Source organism: Lynx canadensis, chromosome A1, assembly GCF_007474595.2.
Source record: "Lynx canadensis isolate LIC74 chromosome A1, mLynCan4.pri.v2, whole genome shotgun sequence".
Taxonomy (NCBI): Eukaryota; Metazoa; Chordata; class Mammalia; order Carnivora; family Felidae; genus Lynx; species Lynx canadensis.
In genome coordinates, this window is record NC_044303.2 from 130,098,596 (window position 1) to 130,112,476 (window position 13,881).

The following is a 13,881-nucleotide window of genomic DNA, read 5'->3' on the forward strand; positions in this document are numbered from 1 at the left end:
GTTTACCAAATCATTCTCATACCATTGTTGTAAAAGAAGAGTCATGCACACTTTAGTGCATATGTGAAAAATATTTTCTGTCTTTTGATAATTTCCCTATTACAGATTTCCACGAATGGAATTATTTTGTCAAACTGTATGGACATTTAAATCTCTGGGTATATATTAACAAATTACTTTCTTCTTCTTATTATTTATTTGAGATAGAGTGGGTGTGAGCAGGAGAGAGGGACAGAGGAAGAGAGAGAATCTTAACCAGGCTCCATGCTCTGTCTGCATGGAGCCCAATGCGGGGTTCGATCCCACAACCCTGGGATATGACCTGAGCCAAAATCAAGAGTCAGACAGTCTTGGGGTGCCTGGGTGGCTAAGTTAGTTGAGCACCCGCCTCTTGATTTCGGTTCAGGCCATGATCTCATGGTTTGTGAGTTCAAGCCTCGCATCAGGCTCTGAGCTGACAGCATGGAGCCTGCTTGCGATTCTCTCTCCCTCTCCTCTCCCCACCCCGACATGTGTGCTCGCTCTCTCTCAATAAATAAATTAAAAAAAAAATAAATAAATAAACATTAAAAAAAAGAGTTAGACGCTCAACTGAGTCACTTAAGGGCCCCAACAAATTATTTTCTAAAACAATTGAATCAATTTTTGTTCTTACCAGTAGGAAAAAAATGCCCATTTCACTGTAAAAAGAACTATAGGTAGAAGATGTTCTTACATTTCCTTTTCCAAACTAGAAATTTATTTATTATTTTTCTTTTTTTAATTTTATTTAGATCCAAGTTAGTTAATATATAGTGTAATAATGGTTTCAGGAGTAGAATTTAGTGATTCATGACTTACCTGTAACACCCAAAGCTCATCCCAACAAGTGACTTTAACGCCCATCACCCATTTATCCCATCCCCCCCAACACCCCTCCAGCAACCTCAGTTTGTTCTCTATAGTTAAGAATCTCTTATGGTTTGCCTCCATCTCTGTCTTTATCTTATTTTATTTTTCCTTCCCTTCCCCTGGATGTTCATCTGTTTTGTTTCTTAAATTTCACATGTGAGTGAAATCATATGATATTTGTGACTTATTTCACTTAGCATAATACATTCTAGTTCCATCCACATTGTTGCAAATGGCAAGATTTCATTTTTTGATCGTCAAATAATATATATATACACATATTTATATATATTCTGTGTCTCCCTCTCTGCCCCTCCCCCACTCTTACTATCTCTGTCTTTCTCAAAATAAATAAACTTAAAAAAATTAAGAAAAAGACATTTATATTGTTTCAAGTTTTTAAAAACTCATAAAACTGAATCTGCTACAAATATTAATATTATTACCAAGGGCAGATCAATTAGTTTCCCCAAGACTTATTTTCCTAACCTGGTTAGCATTGATGAGTTTTTTGATAAGCATGTAATGAGAGCTATCTTATAATAACAGAGTTGCCCAAGACCTAATTTTACACAAGTTGCATTATTAGCGCAAATGTAGCACACTGGAAAGCCTATGACTTGGAACATGTGTTAGTTTTCTTTTTTCTTTTAAATTTTTATTTATTTTTTAATGTTTATTTATTTTTGAGAGAGAGAGAGAGAGAGAGAGACCATGAGCAGGGAAGAGGCAGAGAGAGAGGGAGACAGAATCTGAAGCAGGCTCCAGGCTCCGAGCTGTCAACACAGAGCCTGATATGGGACTGGAACTCACAAACCGTGAGATCATGTCCTGGGCTGAAGTAGGCCGATTAACCGACTGAGCCACTCAGGCGCCTCATTTTTTTTTTTTTTTTTTTAATTTTTAACGTTTATTTATTTTTGAATTTTTTTTTTAAGGTTTATTTGAGAGACAGAGTATGAGCAGGTGAGGGGCAGAGAGAGAGGGAGACCCAGAATCCGAAGCAGGCTCCAGGCTTCAAGCTGTCAGCACAGAGCCTGACATGGGGCTCACACCCACGAACTGTGAGATCGTGACCTGAGCCGAAGGTGGACACTTAACCAATTGAGCCACCCAGCTGCCCCATTTTTAAAAATTTTTAATGTTTTTTTATTTTTGAGAGACAGAGACAAAGTGTGAGCGGGGGAGGGGCAGAGAGCGAGGGAGACACAGAATCTGAAGCAGGTTCCAGGCTCTGAGCAGTCAGTGCAGGGCCCAATGTGGGGCTCCAGCTCAGGAGCCTAGCTGTGAGATCACGACATGAGCCAAAAGTCAGGGGCTTAACTACTTATCTGACTGAGACACCCAGGCGCCCTCATGTGGTAGTTTTCTATTGCTGCTGTAAAAAATTGCCACAAACTAGTTTAAAACAACACAAATTCATTATGTTAGAATTCTGAAGGTCACAAGTCTGAAATCCTCTGCAGGACTGAGTTTCTTCCACAGGCTGCAAGGGAGAATCTGTTTCTTTGACTTTTCCAGCTTCTCTAGACTGCCTGTATTCCTTTACTCATGGCTTCATATCACTCCCAACTCTGTTTCCATGGTCACATCTCTCCCTGACACTCCTCCCTCCCTCTTATAAAGCACCATTATGACTACATTAGGACCACAGGATAATGCAAAATAATCTTTCCATCTCAAGATTCTTAATTTAGCCATATCTGCAAAGTACCTTTTGCCATGAAAACTAATATATGCACAAGTTTTGGGTTATTAAGATGTGGATATCCTTTTATCCTACAAACTATAACGCATACATCTAAATTTGATTCTGGGTTCCTCCAGAATTTGAACCTAGACAAATGACAAATTCCCATCATCTAATCTGTAAAATAAGGAAAAGAATACACTCCATATAGGATAGGATGAAAATCAATAAAATAAATTATGTGAAATGTCTACAGTTCAATGTCAAACACTTAAAAGACACTTAGAACTGGCTCATAGGAAATATTTGGTAGTAGTTAGTTATAATTATTGATGTAAAATGAGTTGCATTGTTGTTACACTTATTTGCATCTTGGAAACTACTTGAGATTGAGAGGTGAGTAAGCCAGTGTTTCTTTAATTTAGCATTTGCTTCCTCAACTTTCTTCTTTCTCTTCAGTTCTCAGGTATTTAGGGGGGAAAACACTGAATTTATATTTATGTTTCAAATATATTCTGAACAGACCCAATGATGATTTAATTATTTGTTTGCCCTTTCCTCTAAAGAATCTGAGAATATAAGGACATAGCAATGAAATGCAGTAATATGAGGTTATTTATCTAGGTGTACATATTTCTCTTGTACACAGTATGTGAGTAGGTTTTACATTCATAACAGCTGAAGCTAGGACTTCCCAAGTGCATTTTATTGGGAGTCCGGGAGTTGTAGGCAAAATTTGTATGTGTGCATTTTTCTAAGTTATACCTTTTATTAAATTTCCAAAGGATCCATTATCCCATTTCATATATATATATGTATAATTTTTAAAAATTTTTAAAAATGTTTATTTTTGAGAGAAGGCGTGATTAGGGGAAGGGCTGGTGGGGTGGGGGGGGAGGGGGCTCTATGGTGACAGCAGACAGCCCAATGCAGGACTCGAACTCACAAACTTCAAGATGATGACCTGAAGTCAAATGGTTATCTGACCGAGCTGTCCAGGCTCCCCAGAAAAGATCTATTCTTCTAAAGCAATTTCTTCATTTTAATTCAAATTAGGTTTCATATGTATATTTATACACATACACACACATATTTATTGCATATTCCTAATAAACTTGTTACTCATTGTGTGATCTTTGGACCAGTAGCATTGGCATTAACTGAAAACTCATTAGAAATGAAGACTCACCTCAAACCAACTGGATCAGGATCTGTATTTTAACAAGATCCATGTGATTCTATGCACATTTAAAACTTGACAAGTATTACCTTAAGTAAAATCAGCAGATACAATCAAGCAAAACAAATAAATAAATGAAACATGTCCACATTACCATTCAACTAGTGACAAACCTTGTTAACATTTTGGCATATATTTATTTATTTCATTTTTGGCCCCATATAAAAATGGGGCTGTACTTAACCTAATTTTTTGTAAACCACTCTTTTCCCAATGCATTGTGAATGTGTTAGCATGCAACAAAAACATGGCAACATAATTTATATTGGCCAATTTGTAATTTATTATATATGCATGTATCATGATTAGGCATTCCTTTCTTGGTGGTTATTTAGATAATACTGTATTTTTTTTTAATTTTTTTTTCAACGTTTATTTATTTTTTGGGACAGAGAGAGACAGAGCACGAACAGGGGAGGGGCAGAGAGAGAGGGAGACACAGAATCGGAAACAGGCTCCAGGCTCTGAGCCATCAGCCCAGAGCCCGACGCGGGGCTCGAACTCACGGACCGCGAGATCGTGACCTGGCTGAAGTCGGACGCTTAACCGACTGCGCCACCCAGGCGCCCCTATAATACTGTATTTTTACTTTAAAAACAGCCCTAATGTGAACATCCTTGTAATGTAGGTCTTATGATTGATTCAAATCCTAACAGTGTCCCTTACTAGCTGTGTGACTTTAGGCAGATTACCTGACTTCTCTGTGCTTCAGTTTCTTCACCTATAACAGTAGCATAATAGCACCTCACAGATTGTTTTGAGGATTAAAATACACGATCATGTTGAGATTTTAGAATTGTATCTGGCATATTCTAAATGTTCAGTAAATGTTTATTATTATTATTTTTTATTATTAATGTTTATGAACCCTCAACCATGTCTTTACAACTTCTCTTTCTAAGGAAACCTTAGAGGGGGCGCCTAGGTGGCTCAAGTCTGTTGAGCCTTAGACTCTTGATTTTGGCTCACGGTCCCTGAGCTGGGAGTCTGGGATCCGGCTCTGTGCTGAACAGTGCGGAGCCTACTTGGGATTCTGTCTTCCTCTCTCTGCTCCTCCCCACTCTCTCTCTCTCTCTTTCTCTCAAAAAATAAATAAAAATGAAAACTTTAAAAAAAAGTAAAGAAAACTTAGGTCACTAGCTAGTAGCAGAGGCAGGCAGAACTACACTTTTCCTGCTATCGTTCTGGAGTAGAGCGCCCAGCAAATTTAGGACTTGAAAAAAAATATTCACGGGAGGGTTGACCAATGGGAGTAAGATTATTTTAATAACTCATTTAAGCTGAGACGGACTCGGAAAACAATGCAGTTTAGAACCGATATCCGGAACGGGGAAGGGAAAATGGTTCCGATTCAAGCAGGCTTCAATCAAACCAGGAGACAACGATTTGTCCTGGGAATTGGGCTACACGGGGTTAACGTTTCCATGGTTACAAATCCGGCTGACTTCAGGCTCCACGCTCTGTAATGCGCAAGCGCAGATAGCTGCTTTAGCCCCCCGGCGCTTTCAGTTTCGAAGGGGAAGCACCTCCCTCCTCTTGTGCAGTTCTCCTATCGCCTTCTCACTTTGCCAATTCCACGCGTTCCGGGTGTCTGTGACGCAGTATTCCCGCGTCCGCGTCGTTTGGAGCCGCGACGCTGAACATGGCGCGTTCCTAGAAGCCGCTTTCGGCATCAGTAGGCGGCGGCGTGTGGACTGGAAGCGTGAGGCGCGGGACCAACCGACTTCGCTTCGTGTTGGGGACTGGAAGCGGGAGAGCCGGGGTATTCCGGACCGAACCAAACGGTGAGGCCTGAGAGCTACAGAGCGCGCGAGTGGAAGGGAGGAGTGGGCTGGGCAGCGGAGACGGGAGAGGCGAGGGAAGAACGTTGGGCTAGTCGGAGAGGAGAGAGAGCAGAAACGCGGCGAGAGCGGCCTGCAGGCTTGGCTCTCTGCGTAACCCTAGGAACTACTTGGAGCTGGGGCCTGGCCGAGTCAGCCCTGGGAGGGGGAGGCTTGGTCGAGGAGGAATGGGGGTGCAGGAAGACGGGCTGGGTGCCAAGATGAGGAGAGCATAGGGTGCCCATTGTGGCTGCGGTTGCGGGCCAGGGTGGTGTATTTGCCCTTGGGGCATAGGTGATGCCCATTTTGAGAGAACGTGGTCAGTTTTAGTAGAAAGCCACTGTATATTGTTATTGCACACAGTACATTGCTGCTAATAGCAATGCTGTGAACGCTCTAATTAAACATTAGACCCTTGCCTTTAATGAACAGGTGCAGGAAGTTAACACATTTTCCGAGGAGCCGCTTGCTGAGGTATGGCCGCCAATGCTCAAGCTCAGCGACTTCTGCAGCTTTATATTGAGGGTATTTGTGATTCAGCAAAACTATTTTGAGGCCCATTGCATTTGTCATTCTTTTTTATTCTGTTGTTACATAGTGGTGAATGAGGGAAGTATTATTAGGTGAAAGTGATTTGAGTAAATTAGGTAGGAGTGGTAAATTGCCTGCAGGTGCCAAGATTGCAATAGACATACCTTCTCCCCACCCCAGTGTAAGCGAGCTCGTTTGTAGTGCTATAGTGCTTTTGAGAATTGGTTATTCTTCAGTATAGGGTAAGAAAGAGCAGTTTACAGCCCTAATTATTTCTTTCTTTCTTTTCTTTCTTTCTTTCTTTCTTTCTTTCTTTCTTTCTTTCTTTCTTTCTTTCTTTCTTTCTTTCTTTCTTTTTTTGGTGTGTGTGTTGGTTAGAGAGTTCATGCCTCCGTTTTAACGTTATTTTAAACTTCTCTTTTCAGTATAGAGGCTTCAGGTTAAGGGTAGAGCGACTGTAAGGCTTCCATTGCATGACACCTTTTTTTCTATCTTGCATCACTGAAGATTGCTATGAAATTAGAATGAAAATCCTTGTTGGTTGTGATACGATTGTGGAATTTTTTCCCTCCTGTAACCTAGTACAGGGAATAGTAGAAACAGTTTAATTAGAGCTATGGTTTGTGGCCATATATTATAGCCCTAGGTCAGCTGGGCTGTCTCTGTCCTAGTTACGCTTCCCAAAGCAAAAGAAAATCCTCATTACAGATGAATTTAGTTGTGGTAATAGGATTGGAGGTTCTAAACAAATGCATGAAAATTATTTGGTAATTAGTATAAAAATCTTTAAATTTTATGACATTGAATGATAGCATTCAGAATCCAGAATGCAAAAGAACCCTTGTAGGCATGTGGCAGTTAGAATATACAGACTTGTCTAGAGCTAAATGTTTTTCTAGAAATAAAAATATTCATGTTTTGAGAAAGATAACATGGTTAGATGGATTTTAACCATTGTGTTGTGTGTATGTGCATATATGTGTGCATGGTGTGTATTTATATTATTCTTGTTGAAGTATCGTTGACATACAGTGTTACATTAGTTCATGTGGTGTTCTGATCAGTTCATGCTGATTCAACAATTCTATACCTTATGCTGTGCTCCCCATGATAAGTGTCGTTACTGTCACTATACAGTGTTGGTACAGTATTATTGATTATATTTCCTGCAATGTACTTTTCAACTCTGTGACTTACTTTTATAACTGGGAATTTGTACCTCTTAATCCCCTTCCCCATTTTCTGTGCATTGGTATTTTAATCTTGCTTCTCCTAATACGGTGTTACTGATTCCAGTATTATTCATTTCTGTGCTAATCCTATCTGTACCAAATGATGACTATCATCAAGTTAATTTCAGAGTGTTTTAGGGAATGGCAAGACATACTTAGTGCAGGTGTGAGTCTGGAACATCTTTGTTTTTGTTTTGTAAATATCAGGCTGATTACAGATAAGCCCACAATTATAAGCTTTGTAGAGCTTGAGTTGGATCAGTGTTCTGCACCGTTCCTACTCTGAGTATGATGTATGGCATCACGTCAGTGTTTGCTCAGAATGCCCAAGCTTAAGCTTAACCCTAAACCTAATAAATCAGAACCTGGATCTTAACAAGCTTTCCAGATGATAGGAATTTATGTTAAAACTTGAGACACCCTACTTTGGTTGGGAAGAGTTGGAAGACTGAGGTCATGGGTAAAGCTATGTAAAATTAGAGCATTTATTTTGATCTGAGGTAATCCTTTGCTGCTTATCGAGTCTGATTCATCTGGTTGAAGAAACAGACATGGCAGTGGTAAGTAACTTGCCTGATGTTCATAATCCGGGTTCAGACTTATTCGAACGCTTTTCTTTTGCTATTTATTGCCATTTTAAAATGGAACTAAAGCTTTCGTGAATGAGAGCTAGGAATCCATTCCACAACAAACATTTACTGAGTGATGGGCAAGCAGTCCAATAATTCTGTGTTTCTCTAGAAACTGCTGTTTCCTATGGTGGTTATGAACCCACCACATTCCCTCCTTATTCTTTCCTGGATAATGTCACTTCTGCATGACAGAGGGGGGCGCCTGGGTGGCGCATTCGGTTACACATCTGATTTTGGCTCAGGTCATGATCTCGCGGTCTGTGAGTTGAAGCCCCACGTCGGGCTCTGTGCTGACAGCTTGGAGTCTGGAGCCTGCTCGACTCCCTCTCTCTCTGCCCTTGCCCTGCTCACACTCTGTCTCTGTCTCTCAAAAAGTGAATAAACACTAAAAAATATTTACATGACAGAGGAAACGAAATACATTGGTGGCATTGGTTACCGTTTTTTGTCCTCTTGCACTTGCAAACATGTCTACTTCTTTCTGGTCATCTCTCCTGTGCTCTGAGTTTTTTCTCCTCAGGGACAGTGTTTCCTTGGTGTCTTATGTTGTTTTTCCAGGGCTGCTGTAACAATACCACAGGCTGGGTGGCTTAAACAATGGAAAATTATTTTCTCATAGTTCTCGAAGCTGAAAGGCCAAGATCAGGGTTCCAGCAGGAGTGATTTCCTCTGAGGCTCTCTCCTTGACTTAGAGGTAACCACCTGCTTTGTGCGCTAGAATCTCTGGTATCTCTTTCTTATTAGCACACCACTTGCATTAGATTAGGGCTCCACTCTAATGACCTCATTTTAACTTAGTCACTTCTTCAAAAATCTTATCTCCAATTCTGAGGGTCCTGAGAGTGAGGGCTCCAACATGTGAATTTTGGGGGAATGCATTCAGTCCATAACATTTGGTTCGTCCTGTTTTACTTTGAATGGGCACTAACTTATTAGGATTTAAAAAAAAAAATTCCTTTAAATACACTCTCACTCTAGATTCCTCTTCAGTTTCATCTGTAATTATTTCCTTTAAGTTTCTGGAAAGGTTACCTATATTAATTTTCTCCACCTCCTTATTATTCGCTCCCCCTCCCTCCCCAATATATTGAAGTCTAGCAGTCCAAGTCCCTGAATTTGGCCACCATTGATCTCTTTGTGGTGAAATCTAATGGAATCCGTGTCATCATTTGACATGTTGACATTTCTCTTTGAAATTCTCTTATGCTTCTGTGACACTGTGGTCTCCTTATTTCCATGTATGTTGGCCAGTCTTTCCTTGGTGCAGTTTTCTGTCTTTGACCAATTCAAATTTTCCTATCACAGTGACGCACAGTCTTCTTCTCTCTTCTGTCTCTACCTGCTCTTAAATGGTCTTATCTCTGATGACTTCAACTATTGACTTTATTTTGATAACTAGCAGATCTCCGTCTCTTTAGCACAGATTACCCTGCAACTGTGACACATTATGTGGTTGTCTTAAGATATATAAAGTTCAGGTCAAAAATTAGATATATCACTCTTTCCGAAGTTGCTTCTCTGCCTCCTATGATCCATGCCTGCCAGTCAGTTGGAGATGCCCCAAGTCTTAACTCTACCCTCTAATTACCCTTATGTACCACCCTGCCCCCAATCGTTTACCAAATCTTCTACGTCTTTCATCTATTTTTCCTTGCCAGCTACTACCTTGGTTCGGATTATCGTTAGTATGTGGACTTTGGTGTAAGCATTGTAAATAATTTCTTTGAATCTGAGAATGGATATAATCCCTCTAAACCCTTTCTTGTTTTGTAGACAGATTGTAGTGTTCTTCTGCCATGCAGGCTTTCAGATTAAAATCCATACTACCAAATTTAGGAAATAAGGACCTTAATGATTTGGACCTTGCTTGCTTTTTGCTTTCATCTTCTGTTTCCTGCCTCACATGATTCTGTCATGCTGAACTATTTGCAATTCTTCAAGTGTTTGAATGTTTTTTAAAGTTGAGACATCAGTATGTTGTGTGTATTCTGCCTAGAATATACCTATCACCTTTTTGACAACACATACAACCTACTCATTTGGATAACTCCTACTCAGCTTTCATGACCCAGCACAAATGCTATCTTGTCCCCCTTTCCTGCCTCACCAAGCTTTCCCCAACCTGTTTAGGCTGAGTTAGGTCTTTCTCTTAGGTGTTTCCAAAACAGCTTTGTTGTCTTTTTTTCTCTTAAGACTGGAAAGCAAAGACTCTTTTGTTTGTTTGTTTGTTTGTGGACTAATCTAAGTTATTTATTTAAGTTATATCCTGCCATAACCAAAGGGATGGAAGATCAGTATACTGGTCATCATTTGAGGCAAGTAAGGAAGGTGCACTTAATGTCCCGTATACTTCTGGTCCATGTGCAGAGTCATGGTCCAAACCGCTGCTGTGGTCCCTGCTGGGTAGTGGTCCAGGTTCTCTTTATTCATCCTCATAGCCAGTCGGGAGTGGATTCACATGAGGGTTAAAGGATAGAGTAATCATACTCCCCTGGAGTAGGACTTGGAAAAGAACTCCCCCTGGAAAAGGACTTTGACTTGATGCGGAGTTGTGGGTAGGCGATGAACTCGGATCTCTCGAGCTCTCTGTGATCAACTTCAGGAAGATGCTCAGCATGCTCACTTTTACGTATGAGAGTGCTGTAAAGTAGTGAGTGGAGCTCTCCCTGCTGTGGGTGCTACTTGACATGGATTGCTGTAGCTGTGCCCTGGATCGTTCTAGCAACCCTGAAACCTGGGACCCAGCTGCAGTCATCATTTTTGAACTGGAGCTCAAAGACTATTTATGTTTGTATGTATGTATGTATTATGTTTAATTTTATTTTTGAGAGAGAAGGAGAGTGCATGCACACGCGGGGAGAGGCAAAGAAAGAGGGGGACAGAGGATCTGAAAGGAGCTCCGTGCTGACGGCAGAGAGCCTGATGGGGGACTTGAATTCATGAGTGGTGAGATCATGACCTGAGCCAAAGCCGGACGCTTAACTGACTGAGCCACCCAGGTGCCCGTCTCTTTTATTCATTCTTTATCTCTCAGAGTAATGCCTGGCCATTAGAAGCTGCTTCCTTGTTGAGTACCGTGAATGCAAGTTGAACTACCAGAGAGTTTACGGGAGCCAGGGTGGGTGGCTTAGTCGGCGGAGCGTCCGACGTCCGACGTCAGCTCAGGTCATGATCTCAAGGTTCGTGAGTTCGAGCGCTGTGTGGGGCTCTGTGCTGACAGCAGCCTGGAGCCTGCTTCAGAGTCTGTGTCTCTCTTTTTCTCTGCCCCTTCTCTGCTTGTGCTCGGTCTCTCTCTCTTTCAAAAATAAATATACATTGAAAAAAAACAAGAATTACCAGAGAGTTGAAACAAAGTGGGATGTTACATACTCTGGAGGTTAGTTTGAATGGGCTTGAAAAGTCAGAGATGGGTTCAGATTTGAGACTTTACATAACTGTATGCAGAGATTGGGATTTAGTAATTGAATTCATTTATTTAACAAATATTTATAACTCACTTTCCTATGTGCCAGGTGCATTTTTAGATTATGGTGATACACCTTTGAACAAAGGAAGTTCCTGGTGTCTGGACCTTAAGTTTTAATTGAGGGAGTCTGTACAATAAACACATAGATATTAGAATGTCAAATAGTAAAAAGTGTCATGCAGAGAAATTAAGAAAGATATCCAGAAAAGAGAGATTCTGCGTTGAACGTAAGAGGGTAAGATACTTTAGATTGGGTGGTCAGCAACAACCAACTTGATGAGTCAACAACTTGAGCAAAGACTGAATTGAAGTTAAAGAGCAAAACATGCAGGTACTTAGAGGCAAGAGTTTTCTAGTCAGAGGGAGCAAAATCTATAAGATAGATTTGATGTGTCTATTCCACTGAAGATGGACCCATGTTGTCTCTTTCTTACTATAGACAACTCCCAGGATAAATGCCCTTATCCTTGTCTGCTCTTATAAGCCTGTGTAGGAGTTTCTTTGGTTATAGCACCAAGTGTGCGATTGCTGGGCCAATGGATAAAACCTGTTTGGTTGTAGGATGCACACACACACACACACACACACACACGCATACACATACACATTTAGGTTTTTTAGAGATGGCAGGATTGCTCTCCAGAGTGGTTGTACCAATGTATATATACTCTTAGCAAGCATAAGGGTCTCTCTTCCACAGGCTAATGTTGAATATTTTGGGGACTTTTTAATTTTTGCCAGTCTGACTAATTTTGGCAGTCACAGTCGCATGTTCTTCCGACTGAGCCAGCCAGGTGCCCCCACCAGTCTGATTATTGTAAAGTAATATATCTGTTTTTTTAAAAATTCCTGGGGTGCCTGGGTGGCTCAGTCGGTTGAGCGTCCGACTTCAGCTCAGGTCATGATCTCACAGCTCTTGAGTTCGAGCCCCGCGTCGGGCTCTGTGCTGACAGCTCAGAGCCTGGAGCCTGCTTCTGCTTCTGTGTCTCCCTCTCTCTCTGCCCCTAACCCACTCGCATTCTGTCCCTGTCTCTGTCTCTGTCAAAAATAAATAAACATTAAAAAAAAATTTTTTTTTAAATAAAAAAAATAAAAATTCCTGATAACTAGTGAGGTAGCATCTTTTCTGGTATTTATAACCCATTTGGCTTTTTCTGTGAATTGTCTATATGCTTTGTCCAGTTTTCTTTTGTATTTCTTGTTGATTCACAAAGGTTTCCTGTATGTTCTATGTAATCTATCGTTGTTTATTCATTTAAAATATCTTATAATTTTTATTTTGTTAATATTGCCAATGATATTTTTGTTAACTCCATTAATTTTGGTTTTCAACTTTTGATGTAGTATAATTTACCAGGAAAATGAGCGATAGTTTTGATGTATTCCGGTTCTCAAGTTTAGAACTTTATAAAAAAAAATCTGTTAATTTCACTTGAGGTATCAATGGACAACACGGATCAAAAGGAAAATGTGGTAGTCCGTGGAGTATTAGGTTGGGGTAGTAGACTTCTTTCTAGTTCTAGAAATGTCACTAATGAACCTGGGACTTAAGAGAAGTCACAGTTTATCTTCTTAACCTCTTTGAGACACAATATCTTGGTCAGTAAAATAAAATGCTTAAATCAGATGTACAGTTGACCCTTGATCAAATGCCTTGAAATCTGTGGGTCTGTTTTCAGGTGTGTGTGTATTTTTTGATACATTATAGTACTATAAATGTATTTTCTTGTCCTTATCTTAATATTTTTCTTTAGCTTATTTCACTGTAAGGATATAGCATATAATATATACAATATGACATACAAAATATGTTTTATTCAACAGTTTATTGTTAAGGCTTCTCATCAGCAAACTATTAAATTTTGGGGGAGTCAAAACTTAAATGCATTGTTTGAGGATCAGCTATATTTACTATTTAGAGAACTGATATGCATAGCTCCAAGATGATAAAAAATTATTTTAATGTTTGAAAACATTATTTTAATGATAAAATGTGTCATAGTTCCGAACGGTGGAGACATTACTGGTATGAATTCCATACATGTTTTAATGAATGAATTTTTATAAATGCAGTGACTCTTTAGGCTAGACTCTCACAAGAATGAGATTCTTTTGAGACAGCATTATAGACAGTGTTGTCCTGGACCAGTAATGGGAGACTATCAATCAAAGATGTGTATATTTGGCTTTTCGGTTTTTACATTTTTTTTAAATTAAAAAAAATATTTATATATAGAGAGAGCATGAGCCGTGCAACAGGGGAGAGGGGTAGAGGAAGAGAGAGAGAATCTTAAGCAGGCTCCATGGTCACTGTGGAGCCCAATGCAGGGCCCAAAACAGGCGCGATCCCACTACCCTGGGATTATGACCTGAGCTGAA

General features: G+C 40.1%; 1 protein-coding gene across 2 annotated transcripts in view; it reads left to right on the forward strand.

Moving 5' to 3' along the window:
• Window positions 1–5,430: 5,430 nt before the first annotated feature.
• IPO11 (importin 11) overlaps window positions 5,431–13,881 on the forward strand; it is a 194,925-nt gene continuing 186,474 nt past the window's right edge. For both annotated transcript variants that reach the window (XM_030321825.1, XM_030321834.2), the window contains exon 1: window positions 5,431–5,605. The gene's annotated coding sequence lies outside the window, so the exon portion shown is untranslated. The remainder of the gene's footprint in view (window positions 5,606–13,881) is intronic.